Genomic DNA, 23,749 nt, shown 5'->3' with positions numbered 1-23,749 from the left:
ACATGGAAGGCATGAATGTAACAGATAGGCACATGTGTTTCACCCCAAAACAGTTTGGAAAACAGCAAAAGAGGGGTTCAATGTACTCACCTGAGATTGCTTTGACTTCCTTGTAATATAACCAGATAATGCTAAAGATCACGGGATATCAAACGGCACCTAATAGGTAGCTATGTTAATATACCGGACCAAATCGGAAGGATCGGATAGTATGCGGGTTCGTAAACCAAACGAGTATGGGGACTCGTGTAATATGGTTTAACAAAGCCTACATACTAAAATGAAACCTAACCTAAGTGCTTGCGACCCATCACGACCCGTTTAGATAGCTTATGCTACCCTAACGCGTCGTTCGCGTAGAACGCGTATGGAACGCCTAACATCGTGACCACAAGGTATAACCTCGGAAGGTTATAGCTATGGTCACCTAATGTGTTTGGTCGGATCCTAATGATCGACCAAATAGGTCGGGTTCGAAAGTATAAGCCATGGTTTAGATCGCTTACCTTACGACCCTATATAAGCACTATACTAAAAGTGACGAGCTAAGCATGTTAGAACATGCTTAACTAAGTTTACAAAACAGGTTTGGCATCAAAACAAATGGCTTTGATGCTCACGAGTAGTTTGGTTACAAAACACGCAAGAATGCGCATTTTGGCCGAAACTACGACTCGTCACTGAGCCTAGATAACGGGGTAATCAGTAGGTATGGTCACTATGGACCATAACCATCGTGATCACGCTCACGTTATGAAGTTCCAATGAACTTCGCATCGACCATAAGCTGGTCAACGCAGAAAGTCAACAAAACGTCGACTTTCGGACTTGAAAAGCGATAAAACAATGAAAGAATACTTACGGAGAGTCCCCGAATGCTAATCGAGATCAGAGAAACTCAGGTATGAAGCAATACTTCAACTTAGAGCTTTTTAGATCTGATTTGTGTGATTTTTACACAAAAGGGGGGGGGGGTATTTATAGGAAAAGTGGAACCGTTAGGATCGTTTTATCGAATATCGTGCCATGATCTTGTGTGTACATGTGTTACAATGCTAGATTCACTGAATATGGCCCTTGGCCTTTCATTGGGTGAAAAGGCAATCGGACCTTTCGCGATTTGAAGAGCCAATCAGCATTAAATGTGGGTTCTGCTGTACTGGGGACCCCTTACGGACCGTATGGGCTTTGGCTTACGGTCCGTAAGCCTCTAGTTTGGCAGATTTACCATTTTAGTCCCTGCTGCACCAAAACTTGGTATTTGATGCGTTTTTGGCACGTTTAAGCCCCGTTAACTCCATTTCAAAGCTCTAAAATGATGTTAAAGTATAAGGAACTGAAAATGTGCTCAAAAATATGTCGGATGTCGGTTCGTTTGGCCGTACGGTCGCGATGTTCGGTTAATTACGACGGAATGCGCATAAGCGCGAAAGACGATCCAAATTGCGCGACGAATGGATTTTTCTCATGCCAAACACTAAGGCATAATACTAGGATGCTTACATAAATTTTTTGGATGTCCGGATGTATTCAGAACGTAAGTTATGCGCGAAAGTGCAAACTTGTGCACTTTTTGACACTTTTAGCCCCTGAATGATCCAAAAGTTTGTTTTAGCATACCAAACCCCTCAAAGCCTATTTCTAAGCTATGTAAAGGATATTTATGGTATGTTTAACTTATGGACATGTTCCGGAATGTTCGTTACAGTTTAAATTGGCATACTTTCGCAGTTTGTCAAGTTTAGTCCCTGTAAGCGAATTAACTTGTTTTTGCCATACCAAAGCCTTCAAAACTTATTTCTAAGTTATGTAAAGGTTATTTAAGGTATGTTGAGTATATGTTGATGTTCCGGAGTATTTGTCGCATTAAACTGAGTACGTTTACGTACTAGTTTGCGTATAATTTTCCAGAAGGCGATGTAGAGTTTGAAATTGAACAAAAGTTAAAATACGAAAAATGTAAAACAAAATCAAACAATCATTGGGATAAAATAACATTGTTTTATTGATAATTGAACTGTTCATAATGATTACAAGCACAAATGTTACATTGTGTTATATCCGTTTTCACAATAGCACCCCTTAGACATAGAACACACCAATGTCTGAAAGCACAATATAAAACACACACAACATTTTAACTTACAAAAAACACAACCAATTTTTATCCATGACTTTTTTTCCCTATATCAATTAATTCATACCCTATTTTAAAAAACAAATATTACTAAAATGCCACAAGATGATCTCAACCATTAAAAGCACTCATCCAATGGTCCAAAACACTTCCTACACTTTGTAGGAAAAACACACTTTGTAGAGGAACTCCACCCTATATATATATATATATATATATATATATATATATATATATATATATATATATATATATATATATATATATATATATATATATATATATATATATATATATATATATATATATATATATATATATATATATATATATATATATATATATATATATATATATATATATATATATAGTGGCGAGTTCAAATGAGAAGAAAATTTTTGTAAGAAGAAAAAAGAAGAAATTTAACAAATAAGAATGATTTATTTCACTTCATTTAATATAAGTATTTAACATTACTATAAGGGTACATTGGTAAATCTACATATGTCATTAGTTTGTAGTCTTCCTCTTTAATAGCTAACTACATTAAACTTTTTGTAACTTATCTTCAATATATATATTTTTTTCAAAAAAATAAAAAAAAATAATTTAAAGTGTAGGATAAATTACGAGTTGTGTAGGATAAATTACGAGTTGTGTAAGATAAATTTCAATGTGTAGGATGAATTTCGAAATATGAAAGATAACTTTTGATGTGTGTAGGCAAAAAAAAGTTAGTGTGGAGGATCCTTAAAGGCTAGCGACTAAATTTTGAGTCTAAAACCCCTTGAAAGAACGACTTTCCCAAAGTACTCCGAATCTGACCCGAATATAGTTTTGGAAGTTTAGACTTGGGATTTGGTAATGAACTCTACATTTATTTTGAAAGCCCAAACACATGTCTTTACAGAGAAAAATGTTAGGATTTAATTAGTTGCTTTGTGAAATATCGCCCCAAAAACTATTAAAAAGTTGTTAATACATGAGAATACTTGGATAATACTAAGACATACTTTTCTATGAAATAGACATGTTGTATGTCTATATATATTACGTAAAAACCATATATATGTATGCATGATAACTAGATAACCATACAAAAATAAATAAGTTGATGTGTGTAAAATGCAACATATAAATCACATCAATTAAGGCATAAAACTAACCCTTTTTAAGTACTAATGTTGGAAAAAGAGTGTTTTTGTCTTCCTTTTGTATTTTCAGGATGAAATGAGCTCAAAATCACAAAAGAAGCAAAAAGACAACTAATTCTAGCATAAATACAAGAAAAGGAATAAAAGTAGACTGCTCGGATCCTCAACGGCACCTCCCAAGGCAAAGAAGAGAAAACAGAAGACTGAACACGCCCCGTGTCCAGCGAACACGGGGCCGTGCCCAAGAAGCAGCAGAAAAGACAAACCAGTAGAAGCTTCCATTGCCCACCACGGGGCCGTGTCCAGCGGGCACGGGGGCGTGGTGAAAGTACAGCAGGCGCATTAATTGTAATTGCAAATTACAATTAATGAAGAGAGAGAATGTCAGACGGGCACGGGGCCGTGTCCAGCGAACACGGGGCCGTGCCCAGCCTTCTGTTCAGCCTATAAATAGGGGTGCTTGGTTTCATTCCATCTCATCCCTTGGCTCACCACCTCTCTCACACTTCATCCACCACCCACCACCACCATAACACCATCATCCACCACCATCATCCATTGTCCATCATAGAGTGTGTGAGTCGTCTCGGGATCCAAGATTGATCGTAAGAGTTCTTGACAATCAAGGCCATGTTTGCCTAAGTCTCTTACATCACTTGGTGAAGACAAGTGTTTAGTATAATACTTTTTATTTTTAATCTTTTGCACTTTTTATTTGGTTTTGTATTAATGACTTTAATAACTAGTTACTTATGTTGAAGGTGATCTTTCCTTATCGTTTGTCCGCGGTGTCTTGGCATTATTTTACTGTCTATATAAAATAAAAGATTTTCACCATTCATATCTCCACGGTCTATATGGAGGTATGTTGGCTACCTGGTCGGGGGTTAAGGGAACGGTTTGGTAAGGGTCTTGCCCTTGTTCAGCGTTTAGAGGTCCTGCTTGGGACCTGGGTCAAATTTAGTAGGATCTCCTTCAATGCCCATAGGTATTGGATGGCGGGGATCCAAACTCTTTGACCCCCTCATAAGTTAACTACTATTAATACTATAACCCGACTATTTAGGACTGTATCCCTGCTGACTCAGACTACTTAGCCGAGGGTAACGTCACCGCCGAAAGCGGGGCCTACCACAATTTGCATTAATAACTTAATTCATTATCTTTCAATAATCTGACCCTTTAGGATTGTATCCTTGCTGACTCAAACTACTGGGTTGAGGGTAACATCGCCTTCAAAAGAGGGGCCTACTACAATAACTAAGATAATCTCTTAAACAAGTGCAAAAGTGCGAAAATAATCAAAGGTTATACTAACACACGTGTCGGATCCAAGTGATTCATCTTGTCTATCTGTTTTTATTTTATTTTATTTTTCAGCATTTAGTTAGTTTTTATTTTTCTTAGTTTAAAACATTTTTCTCACTTTTTGATTTGATTAGACGTTGAGGATACACCGGTATTAAAAGCTCTTGTGTCCTTGGACGACCTCGGTATCTTACCAACACTATACTACGTCCACGATGGGTGCACTTGCCCATATGTGTGTTTAGTGTTAGTAAATATCGTGTTTTATAAATTTAAAACTTGGCTAAAAGTGTAAAAAGGGGCTTAAATATACATCTAAAATATAACACACTTCACGCACATCAAGTTTTTGGCGCCGTTGCCGGGGACACAAGGATTTTAAGAAAGTTAGGAATCAATGGCCTAATCATATTTTTATTTTTTTCTTTAATTTTTAGGATTTTTTCGTAGATTTTCAGCTTCTGCAGAGCTCAGCACGGGGCCGTGCCTGCTGAACACGCCCCCGTGCTCAATCATTAGAACTGGCAATCCTGTTTTAAGTCAGACAGTAAGCTGAACACGGGGCCGTGTCCACTCAACACGCCCCCGTGCCCAAGATTCTCTTACTGAAAACAGAACCGTTAGATCCCGGCGGTTGGTAATTTCTGACACAAACATGAGTGATAGTATTTCTATTTACTTTCGGCACTCTTATGGCATGTGGTGTCGATTATGTGGAGGCGAACATGAGGAATTAAAATGTTATTTTCTCAATTATAGGCCCCACTATATAGACCCACCGATTCCTTGTAACCTTAAGAGGGGCGAAAGTAAAAATAAGCACTATCTCTCCCTCGAATGCGCCCAGCCAGATATTCTAGGAGAAATGCTCCTTGACGAGTTATTTCAACTAGAAGAGCTAATTCTCAATTGGTCAAAAGAACTTAGAAAGGATTTTATAGATCCATCCCAAGATGATGACCATGAGGAAATGTTGGAACCGCATTCCGACAACCTCGTTGCTCCCGAAAATACCTTCATACCTAGAAAAGACGTGGACGATAGTCGTCCCTGTGTCGATTGTGCCGTGAAGGACTCCCCATCGACTTCGTTCGGTGCATACATAGACCTGAGCGATTCGGCATACACCTTCTTTAACGAGAGCCCGGAAAAGGGTTGGACTTGTCCACCTAGAATGAAAATAGGAATTACCCTCACCGATAACCTCTTGCGTTCTCGCCTTAGTATAGGACAATTAAGGTATCTTAGGCACTTTGGGGTTGTTCCCACAAATCAAGAACCACCCGATATAAATAAACTCCTTAGTAGCGACAAACTTCATAAACAGCTACCCGACACGGGGCCGTGCCCGGCCAACACGACCCCGTGTCCACCAAAAGATTCTCTTCTGATCAGAACGTCAGAATACGGACAAACTGTGTCAGAATTTCATCTGCACATGGGGCCGTGTCCAGCGAACACGGGGCCGTGTCCAGAAGGCTGTCGTTTTCTATAAATGCAGCCAAAAATCCTGCACATTTGGACCAACTTGGGACAGAGATTTGAAGGAATCTTCTCTCAAACAATCCTAGGTAAGTCTAAAAGAAGGTTCCAACAACCCATCTTGTCCTTTCCTCTTCTAGACATTTCCTTCTTTTCATCTTTCTTCAAAAACTACCATGAAAAGTTTGAATTTTTTTCAACCTTGTGGTAGGAAACAAGGAGTTTTGATCATGGAATCTTGGTGAAAACATGTTGTGTAACATTGTTTAAAGTTATTTATGACCAAAAAGTCTACATAAATTCAGAAAATAACTTAGAAACCCAAGATTCCTTGCTTCAAAATTCTGCAGAAAGATGAACACGGGGCCGTGTCCAGAAACTGTTTCGTCATATAAACTACTTTTGGTTTATTTTTCGTAGAATGGCGAGTGAAAATAGCGAAACATCATCCGTTCATTCCTCAAACAGCAGAAGGGGAAGAAGGCCCTCCGTTGAAGCTACACTTGTGCACTATGTGATAGCATTGAGGGAAGCTCTCGACGAAATGACGTCAGTAGAGGAGGTCCTTATTGACCGTATTAACGATCTTACAATGGGACTTGAAAGTAGCTTCCAAGAAATTAACCTTTTGCACCAAAGGTTAAACATTCTTGTAGCACCTCCTATGGAGCCAGTCCTTCCACAACAGGACTGGAACTTGGCACTCGGGGTTAACAACCCTACCGTTGGGACGACTTTCCCGCAGAACCTCCCATGGAACACCCACAAGAAATTCCAGCGGAAGTCGAAACTCCTCAAACTAATGCAAATGAGCCCTCTTTTCTCCTTCCAAGGGAGGTAGAGGAGTGGCTCGCCGACATATGAGGAGGACCACGCCCAGAAGAAGGAGTTCTAAAAAGCCTTATCTAACCAAGATTAGTAGCTTCTTGGAAATTTTGCTAATTTAGAATAAAACATAGGGCTAGAACTCCATAGTTTAATATTTATATACTTTCATCTTTAACTTTATGTAATGTCTCTCTATGTTTGCAATGATATGATGGTTTTTAAGATTGATGGGTGTTTAATGAATAAAACACACTCATGGTGGTAATGGATGAAAAAAAGGGAACGAGAAAAATGGACCCATGCACGAAGAACAGAGCAACCCGACACAAATCTCCATCACAGAAGGCTCAACACGGGCCATGCCCAACCAACACGGCCCCGTGCTGAGCCCCCTGCAGAAAAACACCCAGTTCAGGTAACTGGACACGGGCCGTGTTCAGCGGACACGCCCCCGTGTCCAGGCTTCTGTTTTAATTCTTTAATTTTCGTTACTGGCACTTGACCACGGGGCCGTGCCCGGTCACCACGGGGCCGTGTCCAGGATGCCAGTAACATAAATCTTTGCTTTTTAACCTACTTTTACACATTCTAATCAACCAAAAACCTTATTTTTGGACACATTGAGGACAATGTGTAATTTAAGTGTGGGGGGGATGCTAAAACCTTGAATTTTGCAAATCCTAAATACAAGCCTTACACAAAACTCTATTGGAACCGCTAAACACCCCAAATTTTTTTCAAAAACTTTTTCATTTTTTTTTTATCATTTACTTGTCTTAGTTTAAGTTGGGAATAATAAGTTCTAAAAAGGTTATATTTTTACAAATTTACAACCGATAGCGTCGTGATAACAAAGAACCAACATAAGAAAATTACGAAACGGCATAACAAGTCTAGTTAAAAATTCGATTATATATACTTGATCACATTAAAAACCCATTCCCACAAAAGTGAGTTTTGAGCCTTTATTGAGCATAAAGATATACATATTTAGACTAAATGCTCATTTTTCGTTTCTTGTGTGAATAGCCGCTTGGTTCTTACAACTCTAGAACTTGCCACGACAATACATTCCCGGTCCTTACCAACTTAAACCCAAGTAAGTAAGTGATGGAGGCATTAGGACTAACCATATTTTTCTTTCTAAACCATTATTTTTCATTTTTTTTACCACCTGCCCAAAATCCCCCTAGATAGCCCCTTTGAGCCTAAACCTTTCATTTCATTACCCCAAAACCCTTTTTACCCACCAAAAACCTTTTTTTTATTTTTCACCCTTTATTTTAGTAACAAGCTCGGTTTTTCGTAAACTCGCCTTTTTATGTGAAAAAAAAATGATGAAGTCAAAAACAAACAAAAGCTATATAAAAGCTTGTTTGGAGAAATACTTCGAAATAAAAAGTCACTAAAAACAAGGTATGTCACGAAAACCGACGCTTTTTACGATTTTCGCCTTTTTTTCTAACTAACCCAACCACCCACCTTTAACCCAAGCCTAACCCTTCACCCAAAAAGTCCTCTTGATATTTACAAAGGTAAAAAGTTAAAAAGGAGGAGGATTGATTGCTTGGAAAGCCTATGGAAGGCGTAAGTTCCATGCCGCTCTCGAGTGATTCACTAAAAATTACACCTTCGGCCGAGTGTTGAGTGATCCCCCGTGAGGTATGTGAACTTGTATATAAATGGAATTTTAATAAGGCATGCTATGCCCAAATAAGTAATTTATCTTATGAAACGTTCAAAATAAATCATAACGAATAGGATTGTAAATAAATAAAAATAAAACTTACAAAGACCTTGGATTCCCGACACTCTAGGACAAGCTAAAAAACTTTCTCTTCTACCTATTCCATTTGGGAGTGTAAGCCACATTTAAAGAGTTTTGCTTGAGGACAAGCAAAAGTTCAAGTGTGGGGGTATTTGATGTGTGTAAAATGCAACATATAAATCACATCAATTAAGGCATAAAACTAACCCTTTTTAAGTACTAATGTTGGAAAAAGAGTGTTTTTGTCTTCCTTTTGTATTTTCAGGATGAAATGAGCTCAAAATCACAAAAGAAGCAAAAAGACAACTAATTCTAGCATAAATACAAGAAAAGGAATAAAAGTAGACTGCCCGGATCCTCAACGGCACCTCCCAAGGCAAAGAAGAGAAAACAGAAGACTGAACACGCCCCGTGTCCAGCGAACACGGGGCCGTGCCCAAGAAGCAGCAGAAAAGACAAACCAGTAGAAGCTTCCATTGCCCACCACGGGGCCGTGTCCAGCGGGCACGGGGGCGTGGTGAAAGTACAGCAGGCGCATTAATTGTAATTGCGAATTACAATTAATGAAGGGAGAGAATGTCAGACGGGCACGGGGCCGTGTCCAGCGAACACGGGGCCGTGCCCAGCCTTCTGTTCAGCCTATAAATAGGGGTGCTTGGTTTCATTCCATCTCATCCCTTGGCACACCACCTCTCTCACACTTCATCCACCACCCACCACCACCATAACACCATCATCCACCACCATCATCCATTGTCCATCATAGAGTGTGTGAGTCGTCTCGGGATCCAAGATTGATCCTAAGAGTTCTTGACAATCAAGGCCATGTTTGCCTAAGTCTCTTACATCACTTGGTGAAGACAAGTGTTTAGTATAATACTTTTTATTTTTAATCTTTTGCACTTTTTATTTGGTTTTGTATTAATGACTTTAATAACTAGTTACTTATGTTGAAGGTGATCTTTCCTTATCGTTTGTCCGCGGTGTCTTGGCATTATTTTACTGTCTATATAAAATAAAAGATTTTCACCATTCATATCTCCACGGTCTATATGGAGGTATGTTGGCTACCTGGTCGGGGGTTAAGGGAACGGTTTGGTAAGGGTCTTGCCCTTGTTCAGCGTTTAGAGGTCCTGCTTGGGACCTGGGTCAAATTTAGTAGGATCTCCTTCAATGCCCATAGGTATTGGATGGCGGGGATCCAAACTCTTTGACCCCCTCATAAGTTAACTACTATTAATACTATAACCCGACTATTTAGGACTGTATCCCTGCTGACTCAGACTACTTAGCCGAGGGTAACGTCACCGCCGAAAGCGGGGCCTACCACAATTTGCATTAATAACTTAATTCATTATCTTTCAATAATCCGACCCTTTAGGATTGTATCCTTGCTGACTCAAACTACTGGGTTGAGGGTAACGTCGCCTTCAAAAGAGGGGCCTACTACAATAACTAAGATAATCTCTTAAACAAGTGCAAAAGTGCGAAAATAATCAAAGGTTATACTAACACACGTGTCGGATCCAAGTGATTCATCTTGTCTATCTGTTTTTATTTTATTTTATTTTTCAGCATTTAGTTAGTTTTTATTTTTCTTAGTTTAAAACATTTTTCTCACTTTTTGATTTGATTAGATGTTGAGGATAAACCGGTATTAAAAGCTCTTGTGTCCTTGGACGACCTCGGTATCTTACCAACACTATACTACGTCCACGATGGGTGCACTTGCCCATATGTGTGTTTAGTGTTAGTAAATATCGTGTTTTATAAATTTAAAACTTGGCTAAAAGTGTAAAAAGGGGCTTAAATATACATCTAAAATATAACACACTTCACGCACATCAAAGTATATGCTTGTGTTGAAGCAAAAGAATAAGTTGAATACTTGATATATACATAAGAGCATTCTCATCCAATCCATCAAATTATACATACATTCCACTAAAAAACAACTCCTATATCAATATATTTCCACTAAAAACAAATACTTTTTCTCTCTCATTTTCAATTAAATAATATTATCATCTCATTTTTTCTCTTTCCTTCACTCACAACCACTTTCAATATATATTAAAAAAATTATACTGGGTGAATAGTGTCCCCCCAAATATACAGATGAACAGTAACATTTTCTCTCTCCTCCACTCACAACCACTTTTTATACCCTTTACAATATAAAAACTCACCCTCACAAGTTTTGATGGATTGGATGAGAATGCTCTAATAAGTTATTAACATATTTCTAAAATACGTATCTTAGGATTCAAGGAAAGACCGAGGACATAAGTGCGAGGTGAGAGTTCACGGCCCCTTTTTCCTTTACTTGTTTTTTTAACTTGGGGGAGAAACATGCTAAACTATATACACATGATTTGAGCCGGATTCAATCTACATGAGTTACTCAATTATCGCAAACATAAGCCCCCGATACTATAATCATTAACTTTAGGGTAAGCCATGGAAAATATGGATAGATATATTTGGACTGACACCCCCTTTTATGGTCGGTAGCGCCGACTAGCCCGTCGTGGTAAATAATTGCATATTTTTCATAAGTCACTACAATGGTTCGCGATAAATCATTGTCGGGTCAAATCATTATATTCAGTCCAGGTTTGATTATAGGCTCATGGAAATTATGATACAATAATGATGATTGATATCATATACACTATGGCTCGGAAAAAGTTTTACATTGACAAATTTTATATACTAAACATGTGAACCTCGCCAATCGTTTGTTGACATTTTCAAGCATGTTTTTCAGGTAACTAGGTTTTCTCTCAGGAATTCAAGATGAAATAAAAGAAGGAAAAATCATGCGGGCAAACCAAAGTTATTTGGTGTCATTTCAATTTGAATAAATGTATTAACTAGAGACGATGTTTTGTAACGAACAATGTGTTGTGTAATAACATATATGTTAATATGTTTTCAATAACCATATGCTTCCATGACGTCATACCTCGTGTTTTCCGCCTTGGTGGGGTGTGACATAATAGGTGAGATCTATTTATATTAAGTACTGAAGCTCTGTTCGTGATAGGCTAACATCACCCTAATAGTGACATCTAACATTCCTAACAGAAAAGATTCCATAGATGTTGCAAACATCTGTGCAAATCTAACATCTGATCTAACTATGCTAAACACTAATACAAAACAAGTATTGTTACACTGGGAAACCTATGTTAGAGCTATCTGACGTGATGTCGTGGTCACAATCAAATTTAATCCAAATACTACTAAATAGATAGTGGTAAGTGGGTATCGAACACAGGGAATTTGTGGAAAATGTGTTATTTGGAAGTGTATCTAACTTGACTAAAATTTAACTAATTGCAAGTAAATTCAAATTTAAGAGTTGATTTGAGTGAATTGGTTTAAGAACTAAATTTAACTAATTAAATTTCAAGAGAAAGTTTTGGTTGTAAACAATTTTAGAGACAAATGACCATTTTTAGTTTCCGGTTTGCTTTGACATTTATGCTATCATTCACTAGAAAGAACTACATAGACATAGTTCATGTATGATTACTTGTTGTGATAAAAGGGAACTAAGTACTCAGATTCCTAGAACGTGAGGTTGTTACCCGATGACCAATTAACCCTTACCCAATCCTAATTCTACCCATGATATCTTGATTGCCAACGACACCAAGAACGTATGGTTTCAAAGTAGATTAATATAAGAATCAACAATTTACAAACAAGCAATCACACACCATAACGAACAAATCATAAAGATAAATTCATCATTCTAGAAATATGAAATCCAAGCATAAAGTCTAATACAAACCTTCAACCAAAGATAGTCATCAAGAGTTTAGCCACTCATGGCTTGGATCATCATCCTCAAACAAGTTCTAATGTTCATGTGAATCAAAAACACCAACCAAATGTTTAGAATCCTTTCCAATCAAGCAAGAACAGCCAAATTCGCCCCCAAAGTGTTCCCAAACCGTCCAATGATGAGAATACATGAAAAGACGCCATAAAACTGATTAAATGAAGGCAGTTACGTTTTCCTCGCAGCATCCACCGTAACTTACGGTGCCACCGTAACTTACGGTGGTCTCCAAGCATTTACGGTGGGGATAAACTGAGTTACAGTAAAAATCTTTGATGTTTCAGGGCCACCGTAAATTACGATGGCCACCGTAATTTACGGTGGACCCCTGAAACATAAGTTTTGTTTCTTCTTTCATCACACGCGTGACCCGTTCATCTCCAATCCTTCCTAAGCTGCGTTTTGTCCCTTGTTAGCTTCCTAACTGCACCTGAAACATGAGCAACCGTAGTCATCTAATTCAAGATAATTACGCGATTAAGTGGAGGATTAATTCACCTTTTTGACATGATTAAGGGTTGTCCAATGGACCACCCGTCACATCCCCACACTTACCCGTTGCTTGTCCCAAGCAACTCATCAAATCAATTTCACAACAAGCGATCAATGTGAACTAAGCAAAAACATGCAATCCTTTTACTAACCCCTTTTTAACACCCAACTAATGCACCCCTCGCTATGTCTCTCCTCTCGGTAACAAGTAAGCACTAGCAATATGAGCTAGACACACAAAGGCTAACGGGTGGTTGCACAACTATAAGGTTGTACCTAAATCGATTCTTCTCCTAAAATATGTCGAACATGAATGCAAATCAAAGGGACTTTCAAGGTTGTAACGTGGCTAGGTGAATGGGTAGGAAATGGAATATATATGAAGTAGCGAAAACTTAACCCGGTCTTTTTATTACACAATAAAGCAAACTAACAACTACCAATTTAACTAATATATACAAGACAACTAAACATCACTTCTTTTTTTCATTTTTCATTGTTTTTTTCTCTTTTTTTTTAACAAACAACCATACAATAAAGCATCAAACATACCTACATCATACTACTAAAACTACTACTACTAACACTATAAGACCGGGTCAAATTGGGTAAATTTTTAAGTAAGTAGCTAGGGGTAACAAACGATAGGCTTTTAGGCACAAAATTGGGCAACTAAATGTCCAAACCCCCGCTCCTCTCGCAACCATGCTCATATATATAACTTATGAGGTCCAACCCCCGAATCCCACACTCGCCAATGACGAGGCTACCTAGATGCCCTTATCCTTTTGGCATTCAAATTCAACTAAGGACTCAAACCGTATCAAGGCACAAGTTCTAATGCACCCCCACCCGTTGCCACTCTCATCAAAGATAAGCATTATTTATGTACAATGTGGCTTCAACTCTAACCAAGAATGAAAAGGGTATCAAGGGTTTTCGGTGCATCATTTGGGGTTAATCTAGGGTGTTCAAATTCTCACAATGTTTTGCTTGACTCAACTTCAAAAATTTCCCCCCATCCCCACACTTGGGATACATTGACCCCAATGTATGGTTTTAGGAGGCTTTGATCACTAAACCCCTTTCACATCATCGAAAAGCTCAACACTCAAACCACAAATTTCTTTTTAGATTTTTCATTTTATAAATTTTTTATATTTTTCTTCTTTTTAACACCAACACACCACCGACTAGCACCAACCCAAACACAACATAACAACTAACACCACCTAGCCACCCGACCATAAACAAAACAAACTAACAAATATGCACAAAATATACAAAGGAGGAACACAACCTGACTAGTAATAGCGTGGTCCCGGAGGCCCAAAAATGGAAGACATCATGTCATTCCATTCTCCAAATGCAAATGACCCGCTACTACTCCCACCTTGTTGTTGAGCTCCTTCCTGTTGGCGCGGGTCGATCCATTGTGAGTGATGAAGCTGTGGAGTCGGATATGACACACTACCATCATAAGGTGGTAGAGAGGCATAATCCACGTGTTGTGGATCCACAACCACCGGCCACCCTGCATGCCAATCTGCATGCATTCTTCTAGCTTGATCATCATTATACCGACTATTCATTTCCAACTCATGGGAATACGCATGTGTGCGATTCCACGCCTCTTGACGATCAAAGCTATGTTTCAAGGGCCGCTCCATGCTTGCATTCATCATTGTGTTTTGATCAAATAACGTCCTCTCCGATCCCGACCATGACTCGAAAATGGAAGCCGAAGGACGTTGATTCGCTATAACCTCTTGCATAGTGCCTTCATAAGCCCACCCGGGCTCATAAGAACGCTCCGTATAATCGCAGAAAGCACTACCATAACCTCCACCCGGCCCCCTTGCCCCACATTCAAATTCACACCACCTTGCGGTTCCTCTACATAATCCTCGTCCCCACTCGGGATCTCCGCATCACTCTCGGGTTCATCCTCTTCACCCGGTAAAAGATCTATTGCACCCACCTTTAATGCTCTCCATCTCTGCCCCTCGGATTTAAGCTTATGATACCGCTCCGATTGTGTGTATGTCCAACCAATCCCCAACTTGTCTAACGTAAAAGGCTGATGCCTTTTTGTTGCCCCTCTATCTTCTGACGTAAGTGCCTTTTGTTGCTTCATTAACCCCGTGATGATTCGGCAGTATGGAACAATATCTCTTCCCAACTTATTCCGGCAGATCCAGAGGTGATTCATTATCAAGTAGCGGATTGGAAAACGTGGTGACCCAGTGAGCAGCGAGTAGAGGACGGTACTTCAGGGTACCTTACTTGTTCCTTGTCCCCCCTTCGCGGTATGGCATTCAAGAGGCAAATTGCCAACAACAACTTTGCTTCGATTCTCAAATTTTTCCGATACAAGATTCCATGATAAGTACCCGGAAAAAACAACGTTGCTAACATGTCGTTCCAACGAGGGTGCTTTTCCGGCTTTATCAAAAGGTTATCAAGGTCCGGAATCATGTAATCACGAGCATGTAAACTATCATACTTCCCAAGCTTCTTCACGTGACGAGTTCTTGTGGATTTTGTGGGTCTTGGAAAGTGATGGGTGAAACTTGTGGTGAGGGAAGAATGAAAGAAAAGGAGTGGATGGGATGTATTCACGTGACTGATCGTTTGTTGTTTATTATTTTTTTTATGTAACGTATGAACCCAATCGACCCATCTGATCGCCAGGTCCACCGTAAATTACGGTGGACACCGTAAATTACGGTGGACGCTGCCCAAAAATTATCACCGTAACTTAGTAGCCAAACACCGTAAAGGCCAAAAAATTTTTATGGCCACCGTAAATTACGGTGGCATTTGGGCAGTTGTGGTTCGATTAAAAATGTTATTTTAAGTGTTCTTTTTATATATATATTTTTTTAGTTTTTTCGATTTTTTTGTGTTTTTAAATTTTTTCAAAAACATGGAAAAATCACCCTACCCCCTCGAAAGTCCCGTGTTGTCCTTAACACAATGTTAGAGCAATTCGTGACCCGAATGTCCCCACACTTGTTTCAAACACGGATTTTAAGGAAATACGATAATTGTGCAAACTATACAAAACAAAATGAAATGAAATGCTACTATTTACACTACCAAACCTGGGCCTCTCATGGTTGTTCCTCATCAACCGGGCGTAGAATGTAGCCCACTTGGTCAAGCTCCAAGTTGTTTATGTCGTTCCCCTCCAAGTACGGTTTCAACCGGTGACCGTTCACCGTTTGTTGTTTTAATGTTTGCTCGTCTTGGATGTCTACATCACCAAACCTTCCAACTCGCCGAACGACATACGGGCCCATCCATTTACTTTTAAGTTTGCCCACAAACATCTTGAGTCTTGAGTTGTACAACCACACCTTTTGACCCGCTTCGAAGTTCTTTTTCCTTATCTTCGCGTCATGAACTTTCTTCAGTTTTTCATTATATGCGGATGCACACTCATACGCTTGATCCCTTATTTCCTCAATTTCATTCAATTGTAGCTTTCTCGCCCGAGCCGCTTCGTCATAGTTTGCGTTCACCGTTTTAATTGCCCAATATGCCCGATGTGCCAACTCCATAGGTAAGTGACACCCTTTTCCGTACACCATTCGATAAGGAGTTGTATCAAGTGGAGTTTTGTAGGTCATTCGATAAGCCCACAACGCATCATCAAGTTTGCTTGACCAATCTTTCCGATCCGTTCTTACCGTCTTCATTAAAATTTCTTTAATTTGCCGGTTAGATACTTCAACTTGACCACTCATTTGCGGGTGGTACGGTGTAGCAACGCGGTGGTTCACATTATATCTTTTTAACAATTTTCCAAAATTGAAGTTCTTAAAATGTGAACCCCCATCACTTATTATCACCCTAGGCACACCAAATCGAGCAAAAATATTGGATTGCACAAACTTACATACAATGGAGTGATCGATGGTCCTCGTAGCGATAGCTTCAATCCATTTAGAAACGTAATCAACCGCAACCAATATGTATAAAAACCCATTTGAGTTTGGAAAAGGACCCATGAAGTTTATTCCCCAAACATCAAATACTTCCACTACCAAAATCGGTTGTAACGGCATTTCATCGCGTTTCGAAATGCTTCCCACTCTTTGACAATTGATGCAATTTCGAGCATACTCGCAGGAATCCTTGAAAATAGTAGGCCAATAGAACCCACATGAGAGAACCCGGTAGCCTGTTTTGTGCCCACTAAAATGACCTCCACATGCGGATGAATGGGCATGGGTCAAAATTTCCATCACCTCTGTTTCGGGCACACACCTCCGAATAACTTGATCCGGCCCAATCTTGAAAAGATCTGGTTCATCCCAAATGTATTGCTTCACTTGGACCATAAATTGTTGTCTTCGCTTTTTAGTCCAATGAGTTGGGATGGCACCCGTGGCTAAGTAATTTACATAATGAGCGTACCACGGTGCAACAAAGGTGGAAACGGCTAGGATTTGCTCATCGGGAAAACTTTCATTAATCTCACTCGGGTCATCAACACCTTCCAATGGGATCCGGGACAAATGATCTGCAACAACATTTTCACATCCCTTTTTGTCCCGAATCTCAAGATCAAATTCTTGCAACAAAAGCACCCAACGAATCAACCGGGGCTTTGCGTCATTCTTTTCCATCAAATATCGGACCGCACTATGATCCGAATACACTATCACCTTGCTCCCCCAAATGTAAGATCTAAACTTGTCCAAGGCATACACCACCGCTAATAATTCCTTCTCGGTCGTGGTGTAATTGAGTTGCGCCTCGGACAAAGTTTTACTTGCATAATATATCACCACCGGTTTCTTATCCACCCCTTGACCCAAAACCGCGCCAATAGTCGTGTCACTAGCATCGCACATAATTTCAAACGGCTTTGACCAATCCGGTGGTTGCAAGATAGGAGCCTTCACCAACTGTTCCTTCAACACATAAAACGCTTGCAAACATTCGTCAGTAAAATCAAATGGAACATCTTTTAATAACAAGTTACATAAAGGTTTGGTAATTACACTAAAACCCTTAATAAACCTTCTATAAAAACCCGTATGTCCCAAAAATGATCTCACCCCGTTAACATTCTTTGGTGGGGGTAGAGATGAAATTACCCGAATCTTTGCTTTATCTACCTCCATTCCCCGATCCGACATCACATGCCCCAACACAATACCCTCTTGAACCATAAAATGGCTCTTTTCGCAACTTAGCACCAAGTTTGTCTCAACACACCTTTTTAAAACTTTCTCTAACTCATCAAGACAAGAGTCAAAACTTGGACCAAAAATGGAAAAATCATCCATAAACACTTCAAGAGATTCCCCGACCATGTCCGAAAATATACTCATCATACATCTTTGGAACGTGGCGGGGGCATTACATAGTCCAAATGGCATTCGCCGAAAAGCAAATGTACCATATGGACATGTAAACGTGGTTTTGTGTTGGTTGTCCGGGTGAATAGCAATTTGATTATATCCCGAGTACCCATCCAAAAAACAGTAATATTTTTGACCGGAAAGTTTTTCAATTATTTGGTCAATGAAGGGTAACGGGAAATGGTCTTTGGAGGTAGCAGCGTTTAATTTTCTGTAGTCAATACAAACTCGCCACCCCGTTACCGGGCGGGTGGCGATTTGCTCACCTTGCTCATCTTTTACTACCTGGATGCCGGATTTTTTAGGCACTACCTGAGTCGGGCTTACCCATGCACTATCCAAGATGGGATAAATGATCCCCGCATCCAACCACTTGATAACTTTTTTCTTTACCACCTCTCTCAAGTTTGGGTTCAACCTTCTTTGTGTTTCACGGGTTGGCTTTGCTTCTTCACTTGTAATAATTTTTTGCATCATAATGGATGGACTAATACCTTTTAAATCAGCTATCGTCCACCCAATTGCTGCCTTGTGAGCCTTCAACACCCGTATCAACTCTTCCTCTTGAGCCACCGCCAAGTTGGAAGCAATGATCACCGGTAAAGTGTCGTTCTCCCCCAAAAATGCATACTTCAAGTGGCTTGGCAAGTCTTTAAGCTCCAACCTTGGCGGTTCTTCCAATGACGGTTTAGTTCCCGAGTCTATTTCCGCCGGCAAGCTTTCAAATTGGTGAGTCCATTGCGGCCGACCTTCCCTCAAGGCCATGGCATCTTGCTTTTCTTCCTCATCCCGTAGTGCATAAGCATGTACCTGTTCAGAAAATTCACACAAACAAACTTCCATACCATCCTCCTCATACTCATGCGGGTTACATCCTTCAACTATATCTGCCATGAAACACTCATCAACACCATTAGCATTAGAATTGTTAGTGAAAACATTCAAACGCATTTTTCGATTTCCAAAAGTCATATCGACTGTACCAAATCTACAATCGATGAAAGCATGTGCGGTGCTCAAAAATGTCCGACCCAAAATTACATTTTGTTGTTGTTTTGGGTCCGCGGACGAGTAGTCCAAAAACTAGAAAGTCAACCGGTTAATAAAACTCATCAATTTTAACAATTACATTTTGAACCATCCCCGGGGTAACTTATGAGACAAATCGGCCAAAACCACCGTTGTCTCTACCCTTGCTAATGGACCAAAATCGTATTGGTCATATAAGCCCCCCGGTAAAATGCTTACCCCGGCTCCAAGATCGAGTAATGCCTTCGCCATTTGAAAATTGCCCACTTGTATATTTATTAATGGCGTACCCGGATCCTTGAGCTTAGGGGGAAGCTCCCTGTTCAAAACCGCACTCACTTGCCCGGTCAAATCTACCCGCTTAGGCATTTTCTTTTTGTTTTGCCTTTTTTGTGTACATAACTCTTTTAAAAATTTTGCATAGGCGGGTACTTGTTTTATTGCATCAAGGAGTGGAAGGTTAATTTTAACTTGTTTAAACATATCCCACAACTCTTCTTTTTGGGGACCTCTTGATGCAATAAAATTTTTCTTTCCCGGGTCAAGTAAAGCCGATGGAAACGGGACTTGACTCGGTTCACCCTCAACTTTTTCACTTTTTTCATTTTCACCCAAACCCGGTTTGTTAACATTTGATTCTTTTGGTTTAACCGGTAAAACTTCATCATCACTATCATTACCCGTGATGTCCTCAACTACCCCCTCAACCAATTCGGGTGACAAATTGGCTTTAAATTCTTTTCCACTTCTTAAAACACTAACATGATGAACATTAACATTACCTCGTGACGTACCGTGCGAAGGATTTACCTTAGTATCGCTAGGAAGTTGACCCTTGCTTTTCTTCAATTCCGCCACATCGGTTGCCAATTAACCCATTTGGGTTGTTAGTGATTGGATGGTCTTGTCACGAACTTCATCTTTTTGCATTCAGACTTCATCAAGTTGATTTCTCTTTTGCATTTCCGCTTGCATACTCTTCAACATATCCATCATCTCGTTTCCACCCGACAAACCCCCTTGTTCTTGACCCATTTGGTATTGCCTTTGATAGTCTTGGTTGTTTCCACCTCTATATCCACTTTGATTGTTATAAGGTTGACGCGAACCAAAGTTACCTTGACTACCTTGAAAGTTCAGGTTAGCTTGATTTGAGGGGTTCCCATATCGAAAATTTGGGTGGTTCCTGAACCCGGGGTGGTAAGTGTTCGAATTCATGTTGTAGTTTCTACCACCCCCTCCTTGACCTTGAACTGCATAAACTTCCTCATATTGCCCTTCCACCATCCCTTGGCAATTTTCAGCCGCGTGACCTATTTCATTACAAATAGCACAAACATCATAAATTTGGTTAGAAGTTTGAACATTACCATCGTCAACCGCATGAACTTGTGATCTCGTGACCGCCGGTCGTGCTCTCCTTGATGCTTGAGCTTTCCTCTTTGATGTAATGGCCATTTGTTCCAAGAACTCCCAATCATCATTCTCGTAATTCGTGCCAAAAGTACCATTTGTAATTGACATTAGATCAAGAGCATCTTCGGCACTCAATCCCTCGTGGAAGGCGTTCATCAACTCCCAAAGCTCAATTCCATGGTGAGGACAATTTTTAATCATCATATTAAATCGCTCGAAAGCTTCATGAAACATCTCGCCTTGTTGTTGTTGAAAACTCCTCAACCCCTTTCTTGCATCGTTGGTCCTTTGGGCGGTGTAAAACTCATCTTGGAAAATTTGTTGCATTTCCGCCCAAGTGTAGATAGATGCTGAAGGCAAGGTGTAGAACCACTTCTTTGCATTTTCTTCCAAAGAGAATTGAAATAAAACCAATTTGACATCATCGGCCGAAAAACCTTGACTCCCAAGCGTATTGCAAATTGAGTCATAGGCCTCCAAATGGAAGTAAGGCTCCTCCGTTGCTAGACCTTTATACTTCGGCAAACTTTGCAAAGAATTTGTTCTCACTTCGAAATTTCTTCCTTGGTCGTTGTGAGGAATAACTACCGGTGAAGGATTATGAGTAATCACTGGCGTAAAATGCGCTTCAATGCCCCTCGCATTTTCTCTAAGATGCCTCCTTGGTACACCAAATCTACCCCTTGGACGAATAGGACCCATTGGCCTTGGTACATGCCCTTGTGGTGCAATTGGTTGTTGAAACTGTTGTTGTGGCATCGGTGGGCGTTGAATTGGCCTTTGGAAATGTGGTTGCACATTTTGTGGGCGAACTTGTTGCAAAGGTACCGGACGTTGCAATTGCGGCCCTTGTGGCCTTGGCCTAATGTGTTGTGGTATAAGCTGTTGTTGTGGCACTCCACCAACACTTGGCATTACTTGAAATTGACCTTGCACATAATCGAACTCTCCTTGATCCCCATCACCTCCATAAGCATAACCATCTTCATCATAGCCCTCAAAATCTTCATATCCCTCATCATAACCATCTCCCTGAATTCCCGAAGTTTGCCCAAATGGGAGAGTCGAGTACTGAAAACCCGATTGGTGTTGTGGTCTAAAGAATGAAGTAGCATGCACAATAGTTGAATTTGGTTCAATTGTGAAGTTAGAGGATGATTGACCCGTAGTTGGGGGAAAGAAGTGGGAAAATGGTGGGATTGTGGTAGAAGGGTTAAGGGTAATGGTGGGTTCGACTTGGGTAGTGATCGGTTAAGTGGCATTGGTTGGTGTGACTTCAGTAGTGGTATTAGGTAAGGTGGTGTTTGGTGATGGTTGTGTGATAGTAGGAGTGAAAATTGAGGTCGTTTGACCCGTTGTGGGTGGTACTTGAGATTCTTGCATGATTTTTCTTGGTGTAATGGGTGAAGTAGGTGAACCAACAATTCTGTTTTCTCGTAAGAGAACTCTGTTTTGCCTTAATGTCCTTTCAATTTCCGGATCGAACGATAGTGGTGACAACTTGTGAGAGCCTCTAGTATGCATACACCTGAAAGTACCTGCACACTAAACACAACCAGCGTAAACCCGAAAATAACAAACAAAACTACTAAATTAACACACGTTGCGCACTACTCCCCGACAAAGGCACCAAAATTTGACGTGATGTCGTGGTCACAATCAAATTTAATCCAAACACTACTAAATAAATAGTGGTAAGTGGGTATTGAATACAGGGAGTTTGTGGAAAATGTGTTATTTGGAAGTGTATCTAACTTGACTAAAATTTAACTAATTGCAAGTAAATTCAAATTTAAGAGTTGATTTGAGTGAATTGGTTTAAGAACTAAATTTAACTAATTAAATTTCAAGAGAAAATTTTGGTAGTAAACAATTTTAGAGACAAATGACCATCTTTAGTTTCCGGTTTGCTTTGACATTTATGCTATCATTCACTAGAAAGAACTACATAGACATAGTTCATGTATGATTACTTGTTGTGATAAAAGGGAACTAAGTACTCAGATTCCTAGAACGTGAGGTTGTTACCCGATGACCAATTAACCCTTACCCAATCCTAATTCTACCCATGATATCTTGATTGCCAACGGCACCAAGAACGTATGGTTTCAAACTAGATTAATATAAGAATCAACAATTTACAAACAAGCAATCACACACCATAACGAACAAATCATAAAGATAAATTCATCATTCTAGAAATATGAAATCCAAGCATAAAGTCTAATACAAACCTTCAACCAAAGATAGTCATCAAGAGTTTAGCCACTCATGGCTTGGATCATCATCCTCAAACAAGTTTTAATGTTCATGTGAATCAAAAACACCAACCAAATGTTTAGAATCCTTTCCAATCAAGCAAGAACAGCCAAATTCGCCCCCAAAGTGTTCCCAAACCGTCCAATGATGAGAATACATGAAAAGACACCATAAAACTGATTAAATGAAGGCAGTTACATTTTCCTCGCAACATCCACCGTAACTTACGGTGCTACCGTAAGTTACGGTGGTCTCCAAGCATTTACGGTGGGGATAAACTGAGTTACGGTAAAAATCTTTGATGTTTCAGGGCCACCGTAAATTACGGTGGCCACCGTAATTTACGGTGGACCCCTGAAACATAAGTTTTGTTTCTTCTTTCATCACACGCGTGACCCGTTCATTTCCAATCCTTCCTAAGCTGCGTTTTGTCCCTTGTTAGCTTCCTAACTGCACCTGAAACATGAGCAACCATAGTCATCTAATTCAAGATAATTACACGATTAAGTGGATGATTAATTCATCTTTTAACATGAGTAAGGGTTGTCCAATGGACCACCCGTCACTATCCTCTGTTGCTTTGATTCCAAACATCTGTTTGGCCAGATAGATGTTCGGTCTTATTCATCAGACCTTTGCTTCAAC

General features: G+C 39.8%; 1 non-coding gene across 1 annotated transcript; it reads left to right on the top strand.

Annotated features, from left to right (window-relative positions):
- Positions 1 to 21,017: 21,017 nt before the first annotated feature.
- On the top strand, positions 21,018 to 21,123 carry LOC118490025. Its single transcript, XR_004888035.1, has one exon. It is a non-coding gene; the product is annotated as a small nucleolar RNA R71 (small nucleolar RNA).
- The last annotated feature ends 2,626 nt before the right edge of the window (positions 21,124 to 23,749 follow it).

This window comes from Helianthus annuus, chromosome 2 (assembly GCF_002127325.2).
Source record: "Helianthus annuus cultivar XRQ/B chromosome 2, HanXRQr2.0-SUNRISE, whole genome shotgun sequence".
Taxonomy (NCBI): Eukaryota; Viridiplantae; Streptophyta; class Magnoliopsida; order Asterales; family Asteraceae; genus Helianthus; species Helianthus annuus.
Note: the sequence above shows the minus strand (reverse complement) of the source record. Positions and strands in the feature narration are given on the sequence as shown.